The sequence below is a fragment of the Euprymna scolopes genome, chromosome 29 (assembly GCF_053919585.1).
Source record: "Euprymna scolopes isolate OS-2025 chromosome 29, ASM5391958v1, whole genome shotgun sequence".
Classification (NCBI taxonomy): Eukaryota; Metazoa; Mollusca; class Cephalopoda; order Sepiida; family Sepiolidae; genus Euprymna; species Euprymna scolopes.
In genome coordinates this window covers 69,022,439-69,042,046 of record NC_136510.1, presented here as the reverse complement: position 1 = coordinate 69,042,046, position 19,608 = coordinate 69,022,439, and the positions used below count along the sequence as shown (strand labels likewise).

The following is a 19,608-nucleotide window of genomic DNA, read 5'->3' as shown; positions in this document are numbered from 1 at the left end:
CACGCATCAGACAGCGTCATTCGAGTGCCAGTCATCCACCAGAACACACGCACATTAAATCGAGACATTAACGCAAATTGTCGGGAACAATCACTTGAACAATTGGAGATCATCATCTTCTGCTATCTCAACCTATGTCTATTCAATCTAAAACTTTGTCTAGATGTATATCGCAATCTATCTCTGTTTATGAATTACGAACGAGCATCACCCAAATGTTGATCAAAAGGGAAAATAGAGAAAAACATTTTTGTTTATTTCCTTACAACAATTAGAATTTTCGATTTTTAAAAGAGGACCTTTTGTTATGTAAAAAATACCCCAAACAAGAAAAATACAAATAGCAATCTTTTACCAATTATTTAAGTCTATTTTACGTCAGTTCTTTTGCAAATATACATAAGCATGCAACCATACATATATACCTCTCTAGGTCTCGATCTCGGTCTCTCTCTCCCCCTCTCTCTCTCTCTTTCTCTCTTTTTATCTGTCAATTTGTCTGTCCGTCTTTCTTAATGTCTTTAAATATATGCATATATTCATGTTAAACAACTGATGATTCTTACAATAATATTAAGACTAGTGTTGATTCTATGAATCAACTTAATACAATGAATACAAGAAATTACTTGACTTACAAAGACGTCTTCCAACAAAGGACTAAAGACTGAATTTTTTTCCATAAGTTTGAAGACTGAAAAACTTCCAAGACTATATACACACATATACTAGTTTAGTATTCCACGTATGCTGCAAGAGATATAATATGATAAATATGTTTATTTGATTATTAAGGTACAATAGTAAGTATAGGATATCTACAGGAACTTTATTCTCAGCAACTGATATAATCTGTGTAATGCCAATAATTTCGTTTATTACTCCATATACAAAAAACTTATTTTTATTACATGGAATCAGGAATCAGATATCTGAGCTATAACTATGAAATGTTCTCTTAATTATTTGTAATTAATAGCTTTAAGTATCGTAAGCTAAAACATTTTAAGAGAAAATATTAATACTGAAAAATAATTTTAATCTAAAATTATCCCCTTTTTTGTTTTGCTAATAAGATAATTGCGTTCTTTGTTTCGTTTTGTCAAATCTTTTTTTTTTTCGATTGTCTTTGTTTTTAATCCAGATTTTAAAGTAATCACTGACAGGAAAACATTCATCATTCATATTTATCACATCCTGACAATTGTACCATATTTTGTTCAAGACATAAAATGTTAGATTTTAGGACCATGTCTTTGATCCTACTAACCATGTTAATACGTATAAATTTAGTTTGGACTATGTTTGTCATAGTCAAATTTACTTTGCACAATGACATTTTTTTACAAGTAGAACAAGATTACCACATCGTACAGCATCTTTAAAAAACAATAAATAACTCAACTAAAAATAGAACAATTATTCAAATAATAATTTAAATTAATTTTAATATATATTCACAGACTTCTTGAGTAACCGACGTATTTTCTTCTTGAGGTTAGTATCTTCATTACTTTGAAATTTCCTGATATGTATACCCTTAGGAAATAAATGAATCATTCTATATATATACCAATATATAGTTTTTGTGACTTCATTTTCCACTCTTATTGTTTCCTATATAAGCTCCAAAGAAATTTGTTGAATAAGTCTCCTCTTATAGAATTGAATTTACTCTCTTCTTCTTGCTCCACCAAGTTATATATATATATATATATATATATATATATATATATATATATATATATACTAACATGGGTACCCAGCGTTGCCTGGGTTGACATGAAGTTCTGTTTGAAACACACCGGTATGCTAATCATTTCAATCATGGGCAACGTGGATACTCCCACAACAAAAATAAAAGAACGGATGAAAACATGTAAATATAATCGCCCCCAAAAAGAAGCATGTGATACCCTCTCTACCAGATATTTCGGTAGAAGGGCTACAAAGAGAAGAAACTATTTTCCGGATATTGAACACTGGAAAGACCCCCCCCCCCCAAAAAAAAATAATTAAAAATAAATCATTACAATTTTTCCAATGAATGTCCGTGCGATCGCAAAAGAAAAAAAGAAAAAAAGATCTACCAAAAAAGTAATTCGAAAAACAATTAAATGACATTTTTCGTCATTTTATATTTCTAATGTAATCCTCCCCCGCCCTCGAAAAAATTGAAATCGTCATATTTTGGGATTCGTTCTGCTTTTATTTTATAAATTGTTAGGTGAAAGTACAGAATGGTTTCATAAAAATTAATTCAATTTATCGTTATTTTGTTTCAAATGTAATTCCCCCCCAACACAAAAAATTTAAAAAATTTATATTTATTATGTTTTGTCCCCCCCTCGATCGCCAAACTTGAAAAATAATGCTAGAGATGACATGTACAGTTGAACGCTTTGTGGCCAAACAGTGGGTGCTCATTTTATGTTAAATTTATATAGAAAAGTTATCCCCTACGCTAAAATGTTAATTTTTTTTTTCAAAATTTCTACTTTCATATTATTTATAAAGATTGCTTAAACGTATTAGGCCACGAAAAACCAGGTCTTAATTTTTGGGGTAATGTCAAGTTTCTTTCCAACTCTCTCAAAAACTTTATAATGACGACTTTTAATGGTTTTCGGTGGTGCTGAAAACGAATATTACGTTTAAATTTGGGGCGGATAAAAATTACTTTTTCAAAAAGTGGGGGATCACTTTCTCATATAAATTTAAGGTAAAATGAGCACCCACTTTCTAGTCACCTAGTAATTTCTTCATATCATAAAACAAATTTAACTGTGATATTCGTTTTCAGCACCGCCGAAAATTGGCGCTTTTTTACTAAGAGATGCGATCATTTTTTCATCTCATAATTTAGGACGCTAATTATGCTGTTAGTATGTTTACAAAAGCATACTTTTGTTTTTCGTTCTTTTTTCATTATACCACTTGTATAGTTGTTAACAGACAGGTGCCGCTGCAGTTTAACATTTTACAAAAATTCTGTTTACATTAGGAGGCGGTTAAGTAAACTACAGAAGCACTTGGTGAAATCTATACAAATTCTATACTTGAATACACACCTAAAAAAAAATGAAAAACAAAAATATATTTTTGTAAACCGACCGCTCGTGTAAGCTTACTGACAGCATTATTTCGTCCTAAATTATGAAAAAATAAACGAATCTCTTAGTAAATAACAGTGCCGGTTTTCGGTGGAGCTGAAAACGAATATCACGGTTTAATTTTTTTATGATATGAAGAAATTATTAGGTGATAAGAAAGTGGGTGCCCATTTTACGTTAAATGTATATAGGAAAGTGATTCCCCACTTTTTGAAAAAGTAATTTTTCATATTATGAAAACTACTTATCTCCCCCAAATTTAAATGTGATATTCGTTTTCAGCACCATCGAAAACCATTACAAGTCGTCATTTTAAAGTATTTTGAGGAGTTGGAAAGAAACTTTACATTGACCATTTTTTTCTAGGGGTTAATCGACGAACAAAAAAAAAAGAGCAGGGGATGATGGATTTTGTTCATATTTGTCTCTGTGACTAACTCTACCCTCGTGAGGATGCAAGTAAATGAAGACATTAGTTTTATTTTTCTCTAACAAATAAAAAAGGTTACTTAAAAATTAAGAAGAATAAGCGAAAAAGTTTCCTCCACATTAAAAATAGCAAGGCTGATAGCCATTAGTCGCGTGCTCTCGTGTAATGAATGAATGCGAGAATGTAGGATTGACATGAAATTCTTAAAGATAAACTAAAATGACCAAAAAATGGGTTGAAATGACTTAAATAATTAAAAAGTAAATGACTTAGAATGACTTTAATGAACTTAAGGATGAATTGAATGACCTTAAGAATGACTTAAATGATTAAAAAATGACTGTAATCCTTCAAAAACAACATGAATGATCTGGAGAATGACTTGAATGGCCTTGAGACTGACTGGTTGTTAAGTGGGTGATAATTTTACATTAAATTAATACAGAAAACTGACCCCCACTTTATAGTTACAAACATAAGTACAGCATGTAGTAAGAACAAATACTACACTTTGATCTTGGCCAAAAGGCCAAGAAAAGGGTATTTATTTGCCCCCGACCGAGTAAATTAGGCACAAGGCCGATTTTTAATGTGACGAGTGAAGGGGAAATGAGAACCAACTCCCCGGGGAGTAGGGGAGCTGGACAGTGACAATTGGTATGAAAGGTTGCCCCTACATTGACCAAGGTCTTATATGTGGGGGTTGGTATTTATTTGCTCCCCCACCGAGCAAATTAGGCACATGACGATTTTTAAGTGAGGAGTGAAGGGAAAATGGGGACCAACTCCTCGGGGAGCTGGATAGTGACAATAGGTATGAAGGGTTGCCCCTATATGCACCAAGGTCTTATATGTTGGGTTGCCCCCACATATGGTGTTTGCTTGCAGTATCTGCCGGAACAGATGGTATTTATTTGCTCCCCCACCGAGCAAATTAGGCACAAGGCCGATTTTTAATGTGAGGAGTGAAGGGAGGGGAAAGGGAAAAAGGGGACCAGCTCCCGAGAGGTGGGAAATGGGAGCTGGTTAATGGTCAGGCATGTGGGGTTGCCCCCACATCTGGTCTTTGCTAGTCATAGCTTGCAGTATCTGCCGGAACAGATACTACACTTTGCTCTTGGGCAAAAGGCCAAGAAAAGCTTAAAAAGCTAAGAACAGCATCTATTAAGAACAGACCTTTGATCTTAACCAAAAAGGCCAAGTACAAAAGCGGAGTGACTTATAGAGTCGCTTGTGCGCGACTAAAAATAATAATTCAGCTTAGAATAATATTTTGAAAAGAAAACAAAAACAGGAAACAATTAATAACGTACTTTTTCAATTAAACTATCGGAGTTAGTTCCCCTTTTGGTTTTCTGATTTTTGGTTTGAAAATAAAACGGTTTCAGATTTCAGATATAATAAGTTAAATCAAATATAACTTTAAATTTAAATAAACTAAATAATGACAAATGTTTTAATTAGTACAGTTGAAACAAAACTATTATGTCGAATAAGTAATGTCGTCAAGGTAATTATTTAAATAGATTTCATTGAATGTGATATGTTAATGACCGTAACTCAATAATGTAAAATTAGTTTGAAGAATCTTATATATTGAAAGTACATATAGAATATAATGTCTCCGGCGACAGAAGCTTCCTAACATGGGCATTAATATTTAATCACAAGGAAAGGTGTACACACACATGGCCTTTATATTTGTTTGGTCATTGGTAGTTGTACACACACACACACGAACGGTACTACTTTATGTATATAGATATGTAGTGCGTATAGCGCGCGATTGAGAAAATCAGCAGCAACTCTATGATAGCTGATTAGCGAAAATATTAGCAGCAGCCTTCTTGGCACATATGCATATTAAGCAAGTGTGCACGCGCTGACGTTAGGGGAAGGAGGAGAAAAATGTTAAATAAAAAAAAAAGACTGCACGTGGTCGAGCAAAAAGAGAGTAGCAAAGTGCATGTCGGGGAAGACAGACATGTGAACATGAGGACGAGGGCCGGCGAGAGGTGGCGGATGATAGACTTTTTAAAAAGCACATGTTATATAGCAGGTGTGTGTGCGAAAAGACTTTTGAAATATAATGAAATGCGTTGTTTTGAAAGAACCACGAATAAATGCATTTCATTTGCACTTTAAAAAATGCCGAGTCGATTTTCATTATTATTCCTTCTTTTGCTTGTTTCCTTATGACGATATCAGACGTGTGGGTCTGAGTGGTTGAAATGTAACGACACAGTTCGAGTGTAATGGCCACCTTACATCATATATATATATATATATATATATATATATATATATATATATATATATATATATATAACGTGGAGAAAAGGAACAAAAACTAAGAATTGTCTCAGTTATGAAGGATTTCTCCTCCACTAACAGAGAACAAGAAGTTGAAGAGTAGCATCTAAAGAACAGGTACTACACTTTTATCTTGACCCAAAGGCCGTTTCGCGGTGTTTGTTTAACAGTCAGTCACACAAGTGATAGCAAAGTCTACGAGGCTACTGTTGTTGTTTTTTTATAAATGAAGTGTACTTTTGATATCGAAGTTGAACGTTGTAGCTTTTTTTTATTTTAGAAAAAAGAAGAAAAAACGCAATTGTTTGCTCATTGTGTTCTGAGTATTAGACAAACCTATTGTTTTTTTTTTTTAGTTAAGGACTAAGATTGGTTTAATTTTATATAACAAAGAATGAATAGTCTTTTAAAGTTAAATACACATTTTTTGAGTAATGAATGTATGACGTTATTCTATACCCGACATGTATTTCTGATGATTGTATTTTCTTGTTCATCGGAGTTACACACGGTAGACTAAATTTATAAAAAAAACAATAACAACAAAAAAAAAAGCACAGATTTGTGAGATATAGTCCAAGCATAGAAATTCGTTTTTTTTCCCCGGCGTATGTGATCTAGGGGCTGGTTGCAGTGTAATGACTTGTGTAAACGCAGAGTAATTCTTCCTCAACAAAGTGTAAAAAGAAGACAATTAGAATGGCAGCCATTATGTTGCGAATCATTCTAACAGAGAAGAGAAGAAAAAAAGAAAGAATAAAATAAAAAGGTCATCAATATGTAACAATTCAATAAGTAAAATGTGATCCCAAACCGGAATAATAGATAACAAGGTACTATATTTAGTATCTCTGAGAAGTATGTCTGTAGGTTGATTCTAATTTTGTATTCTGCAGCGCCCCTGTGAGGATACTAGGACGATCGTACACGTCGCGGTGAAACTATAGGTAAAGGTTTAGAAAGCACTTTTGTTCAATGCATTTATAGTTAGGGAAGTGTGATTTTTTTCTGAGGATCTGTGCCGGGGTTGCTGAGATTCCAAAGCTTAGAAGTCTCATAGAAATAGAAAATATCTTGTGTAATTGAAGGGCTGACTACTGGGTATATTATGAGTAGAGGTTTGCTGTTTTGATCCCCAAACGTAGTGCGTGTGAATAAATATGGTGATTAATGAGGTCGATGGCTAAGGAACACAAGGTGCCTAAGTGTTAGTAACCCCATACTAGAGAAGGTCACTGGGTAAGTAAAACCAAAAAATGAGAAGTCGACGAGTTTTGTGGAGAGGCAAATGAGATCTCTGTGGGCTATGGCAAAGGGGTGGCTGGAAAGAGCAGTTGACATTGATTATAAGGAATAGAACATACAGTCAGCGAAAGGAGTTCCGGTCTAAATAAAATAAGGAGACGGTCGGTGGGTGGTGACTGACCGAAGAGAAAAAATGATAAAGATGTGACCTGACCTTTGCTTAGCTCGCCCAACTGTGGAAAACATAGTGGTCGTTGCTAATAAAAATAGGATAAGCGGACATAAAACATTTTAATAAAATGACATATATTTTTGAAAATGACAGATGGTGTGTTATGTATTAGCAGGGCCGAGCATCGCCAAGTCACCGAGGCGATTATTATTATTATTATTATTATTATTATTGTTGTTGTTGTTGTTGTTGTCATCGTGATCTAGATGTTATGAAATAGGAAACATTCAGTGAAAATGTTTGGATAATAAATGGGAATGTTTGAAAATAAACAATTATTTTGAGACGTGTAGAATTAAAAAAAAACTGGAATGTAAGCTATCAGAAATTTTGATGTGGTAAAATAGAATTTAGATCAAAACAGCGACCGTGTTAGTGGCATGTCTGGTGACGTCAGGGAATCTAAGACAGGAAGAGTTTGATTTATATACATGTAGAGTTAGAGAATAAAGCAGTTTGTCAATTAGAGTCTGAGGGTTGGAGTCGACAGTCATAGAAGCATTCGGTTGGGAAGACAGCAGGATGTAATCACCATAAATAAACGGCGTGCACCTCGAGAGCAAAAAAAGTCGCAACCATGAATAAATGTTTAATGTGTAAAATATAATTTCGTTGTTATGAGTTGTTAGAGGAGAAAATGGTTCGCATTTTTAGGAACACGTTCACAAAAGATACATCAATGTGTTTCGACTAAAAAATATAGGTTCTTCGTTGGTCTGTGCAAAGCAGTTTATAAACTGTTATATTTCTTGTGGAAATTGTATCTACATCTGTAATGTATATGTGTAATCAGCAGGGCTATGACAAGAGAATATTCTTACCATTGTTTTGACTCTCAAGTATATATCCGACATAGTTAGACACAGTTAATCATTAGTGAACCACATCACTATCTAAAAACATATGATATTCACTGATATATACTCGAGAGTCGAAATAATGAAAAGAATATTCTCTTGTCATAGCCCTGTGTAAACAGATACACACACACACACACACACGCACACACTCACGACGAATATTATACACACTAAACGATCATACGTATTGATACGTAAATATACTGAACACACTACAGACGTTCACAGACGAACATAAATGTTTCTATAATAGACGCGTTATGTACAACTAGTATATAAGTTACACGTTTTGGTGCTCGTGGCCACAGATGATAGAAATACATACGAAATCAATGGAACCTAAACAACTACATTTACAATTGTTTCGTCTGAATAAAGTAATATAATACTAAGAGTTTGCCATTATATGTATATATGCAAATGGTTTTTCAGAACCAATAATCTGTTTCAATTTCAAAAACAGTTCATAGAGTTTGTACACACCATGGAAATCATCATGTTTTACTGGTGAACGACGCCATGTTACTTAGAAATTTGAAACGAATCATTAAGTCTGAAGAATCTTCTAACTTAATATGTATAACGGAAAGCACAATTATATTCGTTTGGTAGGGCGGAAGAATTGTAAATAAGGAGTGATTTCCATTGGTATCCGATTTATTCATCTGTATGTGTGAAAAAAAGGCGAAACAGTTATTCTATATAATCAAAATCGATGTTCGTAGGAATCAGATTCTAATGAAAAAGTGAAGCTCAGCATTCAAACCTTACAACGTTTCTATGAAAAATAAACTGCAAAAATAGATATGCAAAAATAGGTATTCAAAAATAGATATGCAAAAATAGGTATGCAAAAATAGGTATGCAAAAATAGGTATGCAAAAATAGGAATGCAAAAATAGGTATGCAAAAATAGGTATGCAAAAATAGGTATGACAAAAATAAGTATGCAAAAACTGATATGCAAAAATAGGCATGCAAAAATAGATATGCAAAAATAGATCTGAAAAAATAGGTATGCAAAAATAGATATACAAAAATAGGTATACAAAAATAGATATGCATAAATAGGTATGCAAAAATAGATATACAAAAATAGGTATACAAAAATAGATATGCATAAATAGGTATGCAAAAATAGATATACAAAAATAGGTATACAAAAATAGGTATGCAAAAATAGATATGCATAAATAGGTATGTAAAAATAAGTATACAAAAATAAGTATGCAAAAATAGATATACAAAAATAGGTATACAAAAATCGGTATACAAAAATAGATATGCATAAATAGGTATGCAAAAATAAGTATACAAAAATAAGTATGCAAAAATAGATATGCAAAAATAGGCATGCAAAAATAGATATGCAAAAATAGATCTGAAAAAATAGGTATGCAAAAATAGATATGCATAAATAGGTATGCAAAAATAAGTATACAAAAATAAGTATGCAAAAATAGATACACAAAAAAGGTATGCAATAATAGATATACAAAAATAGGTATGCAAAAAAGGGATGCAAAAATACATTTGCAAGAAATAGGGATAAAAAAATAGATGTGCAAAAATTGATATGCAAAAATAGGTATGCAACAGTAAGTAGGCAAAAATAGATATACAAAATAGGTATGGAAAAATAAGTATGCAAAAGTAGGTACACAGAAATAGATATGCAAAAATAGGTATGCAGAAATAAGTATGCAATAATAAGTATGCAAAAATAGGTATGCAAAAATAGATATGCAAAAATAAGTAGGCAAAAATAGATATACAAAAATAGATATGCAAAAATAGATATACAAAAATAGGTATGCAAAAATAGGAATGAAAAAATAGGTATGAAAAAATAGAAATGCAAAAATAGATATGCAAAAATGGGTATGCAAAAATAGATATGCAAAAATCGATATGCAAAAATAGGTATGCAAAAATAGGTATGCAACAATAGATATGCAAAAATAGATATGCCAAAATAGATAAGCCAAAATAGATATGCAAAAATAGATATGCAAAAATAGGTATGCAACAATAGATATGCAAAAATAGGTATGCAAATATAGATATGCTAAAATAGATATGCAAAAATAGGTATACAAAAATAGATACGCAAAAATAGGTATGCAATAATAGGTATGCAAAAATAGATATGCAAATATAGATATGCAAAAATAAATACACAAAAATTGGTTAGGTATGCAAAAATAGGTATGCAAAAATAGGTATGCAAAAATAGGTATGCAAAAATAGATACGCAAAAATAGGTATGCAATAATAGATACGCAAAAATAGGTATGCAATAATAGATATGCAAAAATAGATATGCAAAAATGGATATGCAAAAACAGGTATGCAAAAATAGGTATGCAAAAATGGATATGCAAAAATAGATATGACAAAATACGTATGCAATAATAGGTATGCATAAATAGGTATGCAAAGCTTGCACGCAAAATTATTTACATTTAATATCAGAAGAATTTTTTTAATAGTTGATATTGACGGCGCAAGCAGTATAGAATTAAGTTGATTAAAATTTCCGTTGTAATTAAAAATTTGTAATAAGGATTTAAGTAGAAACCAATAGTCATTTCCAGCGAGGAATCAATGGTAAGTGGCTTTTGCAATAATGCAAAGTCCTTTTCAGTAGTCATAAAAGATCGGGAGTACTGGAAATCTGAAGAAGTGTGTTGTCGCTTAGACCCCCCCCAGAAACACCACCGTTTATTATTAATGAGAAATCACTGATGATGACTTGTGTGAGAACTTCTATCAAGTCAATAATAGTAATAATCAATAAATTAATAGATTCTTGTGTTTGATAATTTTAAAACGCTTTCAAGAACTTTCTCGCTCTTTGATATACGAACTAATAGAAAAAAAACAAAACAAAACGGTGCATTACGGAAGAAACAATTCTGTTTACTTAATTCAACACTCTGGTCGCCATCTTTGTGTTGTTACTGATTGACTTTTCATTACGGTGCGAGATTTGGCCGGAAAATACCGGAAATAGTCCGAATTAAAATATTAGCATTTTGCCAACTTGCAAGAAGGTAAAAAAGCGCTGGATATTGATTGTTTTTATTTTTACTTTTTCCGCTCTCATTTACAAACACGCACACACTCACATATACGCGCATATATATATATATATATATATATATATATATATATAATTTTTAAAATATAATTAGCCACTGATACGTGTTTCGTCGTCTACGATCCATCAGAGTGGCTGAATCTAGTCGTAACCGTAGATGACGAAACACGTGTCAGTGGATAATTATATTTTAAAAATTATATATATGCTGCTCCCCATGTGGGGATACCAAACTGATTAAAGGGAAAATTATTCCCAAATCGCATTTAGGTAAAAATGCACATTCGTAAATGATTGAATTCATTCAAAACGTATCGCAAAAACAAAATCAAACAACATATATATATATATATATATATATATATATATATATATGGTCAAAATCATAAGACCACTTAAGAAAGTAAGCGTTTACGCATATTATCAAATTTTTAATCAAACAAATGGTTGAAACCATTGCCAAAAGGGAAAATATGATGGAAAAAAATGAAATCTGCTTCATTCGAAACCTTAACCCTGATCTAATAATTATTTTTTAAAAAACAAACATTTTCACTTGGTCAAAATGATAAGACCACTTTAATAAAATCGGCTAGTTTTGACAAAATGAATACGAAAAGCTTTTTATGGCACTAAAAGCAACTTGTTAGTGGATAAAAAACATCTTACTAAATTATAAATTGCAAAAGGGAAACCATTATCAGAGTTTGATAGAGGAAGGATCTTTGAGCTTAATAGGGGTGGATTCTCCAATAGATCCATTGAAAACAAAGTAGATCGTAGCAAAACGGTCATCACAAATTTTTAAAGAAATTCAGATCAATATGGGCAGAAAAAGAGTCCAGTTCGACAAAAAAAAAAATAAATAACCCCATCACTGGATCGCCGTATCAGAAGAAGTTTAAAAAAACTCCAGTATGAGCTCAAGTCGATTGAAAAGCCAAACAGCAGCAGAATGTAGTCCTAAAACCATCAGAAGGTATCTGAAAATGAAGGGTTTCAATCATTTAAAGCGACTGCAGAAACCACGTCTTCTTGAACAACACAAAACTAACGGACTTAAATATGCCGCCAAATACCAGACTTGGGATGAAGAGAAGTGGGAAAATGTAATTTTCTCCGATGAGAAAAAGTTTAATCTAGATAGTCCAGATGGATTTCAACACTATTGGTATGATAAAAATTTACCCAAAGAGACTTTTTCAACTCGGCATAGTGGAGCAGGGTCTTTAATGGTCTGGGTACTTTCTCGTCAGCTGGGACCTTAAAGTTGTAAGTAGTGAAAGGCAAACATCATTGAAGTACATTTCAATGCTTGAAAATGCTTCTATCAGGACTGAAGGTCCACGTCTGTGTGGAAGAAATTGGATTTTCCAGCAAGACAACGCTGCGACACACACTCTCCGACAGGCACGTGAATACTTTTCTTCAAATAATATAGAATTGTTAGATCATCCAGCATATTCTCCGGACCTCAATCCCATTGAAAATCTTTGGGGATGGATGGCAAAAAAAGTGTTCAAGGATAGAACCCAGTATGATTCGATAAAGGAACTTTGATTCAGTTTTCAGTACATGGGATAAAATTCCTTCGCAACTGATAAAAAACTTAGTCGCAAGCATGCCGAAGAGAATTTTTGAAGTAATTCGTAATAATGGAGGTTATACTAAATACTGAGATCCTTTTTAGTAATTTACAATTGCCTTTTGTTAGATAAATTATCAGTGGTCTTATCATTTTGACCAGGTGATTTGATGGCCAGAATGTGTCTCAGAAATTTCTGGTGTACTCTCTCCATGACGTTCATGTTTCTACCATAAGTTGTCCAGGTTCCAGAAGAGTAAAGTAAAGATGGTAAAATACAAGATTAATAGACACTAATCTTTGTACAAAGGGTTATACCTCAATCAGACCATACTCGGCTCTCTAATATCCATATTTTAGCATCTTTAATCGTAACTGTTGTTGTTCTTAGGTAACATTTAGTCCATATACCTCGAGTTTCTCTTAGTGATAATCAGGAGCTCATAATTCTCCAGCTTTCTGGTTTATCTAATCGTGAAATTGTCCGTAGATTGAAATGTGATGAGAAAACGGTACGAATGACTGTGCAAAAGCACCAAAACATCTACAGTGTTTGTGATACTCCTAAATCTGGTTGTCATTGAGTTACGTCTTACAGGGAAGACAATGCTATCAAAATCCACAGTTTCAGAAACAGATTAAAAACAGCATTCGGTTCTGAAAAGTAGATAGATTACTGTCTTGCATATTGTTTAGAACCATACATCAACATATTTTTTTACTAAAATAGAAATAAAACTCAAGACGATGAGATAGGATAGAATATAGAAGTGGATTGTGTGACAGGAATAAATACAACTAGCGGATACCAAAAGAAATAAAGCAGATAGTGGACAGTTTGAAGGATGCTTATTACCATAAAATTATTAGGGGCGATTGCACTTATTCAACTAGTTAATAGACTACATAACTTGAGTTGTTGTCTTTAAAGGACTAAGAGCCGCATGCACCAGGCCAAGATATGTTTTGCCTCCAAAAGTCAGAAAGTTAGATATAAGCTTAATTTAAAGGCACGTTAGCCAAGAACAAGTTAGGCCAGGTACGTAGAATGTCTGCAAAAATCATGCATCATAGGGTTAAGCTAATGTTTGGAAACGCAATCAGCTGTGATAAAAAGCGATATGTAATCTCCCCAAATGTATCAGCCACATTCACTACTATTCGAAAATCTGTAGTACCGACCTCTCGAAATCAATGCAAGCCGTTACATCTTCAGAATAGCTAAAGAAAGTGTGTTTAGTCACGGACTCAGGGTATTGCGATGTTTATTTTCTGTTTCAGTTCTCAAGGAAACTACCGCGGAATTCATAAAGCTATCCCAAAAGTGACTGTATTTTATTTTCAGAGAGATAGAAAAAATATTTTACATTTGGACATGTGCAATTAAAGTTAAAAGTATTTTTTGCCGGAAAAATACTGTGAAGTTTTAGATTTTAGATCTGTTGATAATGTATTTAAATACTAATTCACACGTGACTTTAATTCTAAGTTAAAAATGCACCCGTTTTCAAATAATTTTAAAAAGAGATTTTTTACAATCCTTTTTCTTTATAATGCAATAAACAATGTTGAATTATTTATCTTTAAACTGCATATTTTCAAATAAATATAAGTAATGATGAATTTTAGTCAGAAAATGTAAATTAATTAGGTTTAGTTCTTAAACTTGTTAAACAAATACTTTTTACATGAGATTTTTCCAGTCTGTTCTCATCATAATAAGTTCTATTTTCACGATATTATATATATTTGAGGACTCTTTAGTTTTCGATATCGGGAATCAATAAATGTAGCGAACGTTTAGTCTCGACCGTAAATGGTTTAACATGTCTATTTCTATCATTTTAATTTGTTAATGTCCATTAAATCATTTTATGAAAATAATGTTTTAAGTTTATTTCCTCTGTGTAATTTTTCCATTTCTTGTTAAAAATGTTTTATTTATCCTGTTTTCAAATGTCTAATAGTAATAAGAAGGTATCTTTTTATCAGAAATAAAAGTTCATGTCAAAATAAAGCCAAAAACTTATTTTTGATCTCAACCAAAATAAAAAAATGAAATAAAAATAAAAAATGTAAATATGGTGAGCAGATTCATTTGTTAAGCTGCCAACAAAATTACAAAATAAAACCACGGATTCGCATGGTTAATTTTGTACCTGGACAAAGGAATGACCAAGTCCGATTGTTGTGCCAATATTTATTTATTCTTTACTGTGTGATGGTAAATGAAATATTATTAGTAGGATAATTTAAGATCTTGGAAAAAATCCGATTGGTCCCGGAAGTCAATATTTTGCCGTTTAACGTTAATAAAATACATAATAAGAGGTGCATTTATGTAGCATTGATATTAGAATACTCTCTCTCTCATATATATATATATATATATATATATATATATATATATATATATATATATATATATAAGACATTTTGTATGTGTGTGAATTCGACCTCAGTGGACTACGGAACGATTGGCCCAATTTTCTTTTAAATTTCACACAAATGTACTTTATGTGTCTGGGAGTGTTCGTCAATATGTTTTGTATTGGAATGCCTCCTATACGTATCGATAATCGAACACATCGATTAAAAAAGGAACACCTTTAACATCGCACAAGCAAAATGACTTAGCGTATAAAATCAACAATAGGTTCTTTGATGAGACAGCGCGCATTCGAAATTAATGTTTAGAGTATAATTGAATCATGATACTTGCTTTTTATATAAAAATATTTTTATAAAATGAACACAAGTTCCCCATACTGTAATGTGGACTACAATGTATTGTGAACTGAGAAACTGCAGGAAGGCATGTCAAACTTCCTCCTGGTGCACAGCAGTGGATCCCCGACTAAAGCAGATGAATATGATTTTAAAAAATGGACGATTTCATCAATTTTGGTGACAATAAAAGCATTGGAAGTGTGAAGCACTCGTTGATCTTTATTCCATCCCAGGAAACGTCGAGTCTCTCTGTGAATGTATATATATATATATTCATATAAAATGGGTTAAGAAATTTCAACGAAAGAAAGATGTATATTTAAATAAGGGAGTAGTCACCAATAATCTGTATTTTTTAACATTATTTTATTATTCCGTGTCTTGGTTTTTCATTGAGAATTATGTTTGGATCATTGTAATAATGTTTTTAAGTCATTGAAATCGTTATTACGCGCGTTTCAGACGTTCTGTGATGCGTCCTCGTCATTAGGAGAAAGAGATAGCGACTACAGCCAGGTCAACGGTCTCCCTCACAAGCCCAATAAAAGAGCAATAAAAATTGAGCATGCCAATGAATAATAAACACTTACAAGCCTCCACCCCTTGGAAAAACTTCAAATTAACTACGAAAATCGCAATTTTTACATCTCCAACACATTTGAAAATAATTTCTGACGAGGACGCATAACAGAACGTCTGAAACGCGCGTAATAACGATTTCAATGACTTAAAAACATTATTACAATGATCCAAACATAATTCTCAATGAAAAACCAAGACACGGAATAATAAAATAATGTTGAAAAATACAGATTATTGGTGACTACTCCCTTATTTAAATATATATATATATATATATATATATATATATATATATATATATATATATATACATATATATATAGTAATTTATAATATATATATGGCGATTAAGCTACACTGAATACTGAATATTCCGCGTTTCATCCACTCTAGGATTCTTCAGGAAAAATCCTAGAGTGGATGAAACGCGGAATATTCAGTGTAGCTTAATCGCCATATATTGTTTTGGGCTCAAATTGAGTTATTAAGTTAGATCCATGTCCAAGGAACCTATATCTAAAATTTCAAGTGCTTAGATCCAGAATTGTCGGAGGAGTTTGGTAGAGTTCTCAAAGGTCAAATCATTGAACTTTGACCCCCTTAACCGCCAAATTTCTGGCTGAAACCCGATCACGTCGATTTTCCCAAATCTCAGTACCCTGTATATAAAATTTCGAGTCTGTAGACTAAAAATTGACAGAGTTACTGCGTAGGGAAATGTACACAGACAGACATACACACAGACACGTTCGCTTCTATAGATATATAGATATACTAGCGTTTCGGCCCGGCGTTACCCGGGTGTTTGGAGGTGTATGCTGAGAATAAACAACAACAACAACAACAACAACAACAAACGGTAAATTCTTTTAACCTTGATCCTTATTATGACCCCTTAACATTTATTATTTTAGGCTCAAATCAAGTTATTAAGTTAGATCCATGTCCAAGGAACCTATGTCTAAAATTTTAAGTGTTTAGACCAAAAATTGTCGGAGGAGTTTGGTAGAGTTCTCAAAGGTCAAATCGTTGAACTTTGATCCCTTAACAGCAAAATTTCTGGCCGAAAACCGATCACGTAGATTTTTTCAAATCTCAGTACTCTCTATATCAAATTTCGAGTCTGTAAACTGAAAATTAACAGAGTTATTGCGAAGGAAAATATACACAGACAGACATACGGACACATTGACACACAGACACGTTCACTTTTATATATATATATATATATATATATATATATATATATATATATATATATATATATATAAAGAAAAACTTGAAGAAGAGAAAAATTGAAGAAATTTAAAGGACGAAAAATTGAAAATATTCGCAGATCCAAATGAACTTTTGTTACAAATTAAATCTTATGAATCCCCATGAAATATTTAAATACTGCACATAAAAATATGCAAACTATTTTACAGATTGTCACCGTTTCATTTACTTTTCAAAATAAATTCCGGTATTTATTGAATTTTAATAAGAACAATGAAATGCTATCTTATAGAGCCTGCATTTCTAGTTGACTATGAACCCCAAAGTATAAAATGAATAAATAAAATAAACTCGAATTACATTTGTATCGACTGAAACTTTTTACTTAATCTGCTTCATGTTATAAATTATTTTAATTATTTTTACAACTAATATAAATATAATATCAGCTAAATAATGATAGGATATCATATTATTTTATAATGTAGAATATTTTTAGTACACTAAATAAATTTATACCTTTTGTTAATTAAGTAAACTACTGGTGCTATTTAGATCATTAACGAAAAATGTTTCCATTATAACACAATTCATAGTCGGAATGAATACCTTCTGAAATCACAGTTTAGTGCAGGCATCGAATCGAATGCACACTCGCACAGATGTACACATTACTTTGAATTAATACCAAGATATTACTTTGATTGACACAAACAGTACTAGCTAGTAATGAATTGAATTATTTGAAGGAATATTGTTGTTGACAACCAAATGCTTTGAATTCAACTGGCATGATATCAAATTAATGTTTTTCCTTTCTTTAAGTCGGAAAGAGGTACCGATTCCGAAAATCCGATTTCTATGCTGGCAATGCCGAATGCATCAATATTTCGCACACATAGCTTTCATCTAGAAAGTAACACAAATAATTTACACAAAAGAATATGTTACGTAACGAGGTCCGTGTTTAAGTGGAAAGGTTTGAGTGATCCCTTAAAAGTCAGAGGTGACCGCAAAACACAAGTCGATGAAACCAGTCATTCTGTGTGGGGATTTTCTGTCTCTTTGGCTTTTGAGCGTACATAAAAGAGCGAGTTTGGGCACCATCCCAAATAAGAAATAAGGATGAGGAGGATAGTGTACACAAAATGTCGGAATGTGACGAAATCCGTCTTTCTCCCATCTATATAAATAATTCGTCTCTGTTATTTTCTGCGACTGTCTTTTTAAATATACCTTTTTATAAACATTGACGTCCAAGTATGTTTATCGGCATAGAAACAAATGGGTTCACGGCGGTGATAACATGGGTGTATAATAGTTTATACACCCATCAGTAAAGGGGAAAGTATAACTATGCACTCTGATTCTACACAGAAATATTAATACTTTACTATGTTAATAGAAATTGCTCCAGACAAAGCATGAAACCACTTAATACGAGATTTGATTGTTTTGTTTTACGGTATATCAACCCCTTTCGGGTTATTTATTGTCGAATCTGATCATTGTTGGCAAAAAGATTTATGCTTTATATTCTTCACATTTTCCAATATTTCATTATTGTGTTTGTTTTGCTTATTTTGTAGAGAAAAAATATTTTTGTTTTTGAATTTTCTAGAACATGATTAAGTTTTACAAAGGAAGAATACAACTTTAATGATTCAGAATTTTTTAGATGAGGATTTATTTTTCGTATTATTTGGATTCTTCGGGCTACTGTTCTCATCTATAAGTGTTATTTTAATAAAATTTCAGTCGCTGAAACCTTTGAGATTTACTTAGAACTTCTACCCAGTAATGCCTGATAAACGAGAGCCTTTTATCCCGTGAATTAAATAAATGGTTCCGTTCGAAAATACACGCAGATTCCTGAGTTCAAGAGAAAAATTTCCGAGTTTGATACATCTGAAAAAGGTCGGAGACAACATCGAGCGAAACGCTGTGAAAATAACACCCAAGATTCATTAGGCCAAAGAATGCAAATAATACAAACAAACTTTAATGTTGGTTGAATTTTAAATCAGGAAGCCAGTTTCTTCAGACCGCCTGATCTGGTAATAGCAGGACTAAAAAATACTACATCGAGGTTAGAAAGCAAAAAAATAAAAAATAATACATCAAGGTTAGAAAACAAACAAAAGAAAATACTACATCAAGGTTAGAAAACAACAAAAAGTAATGCATCAAGGTTAGA

At 32.2% G+C, this 19,608-nt stretch overlaps 1 protein-coding gene and 1 pseudogene across 1 annotated transcript in view; both read right to left on the bottom strand.

Moving 5' to 3' along the window:
- Window positions 1-19,608, bottom strand: part of LOC145252694 (uncharacterized) — a 484,652-nt gene that overhangs the window by 10,527 nt on the left and 454,517 nt on the right. The gene's annotated exons all lie outside the window — the stretch shown is intronic.
- On the bottom strand, window positions 3,956-4,085 carry LOC145252989 (U2 spliceosomal RNA; annotated as a pseudogene).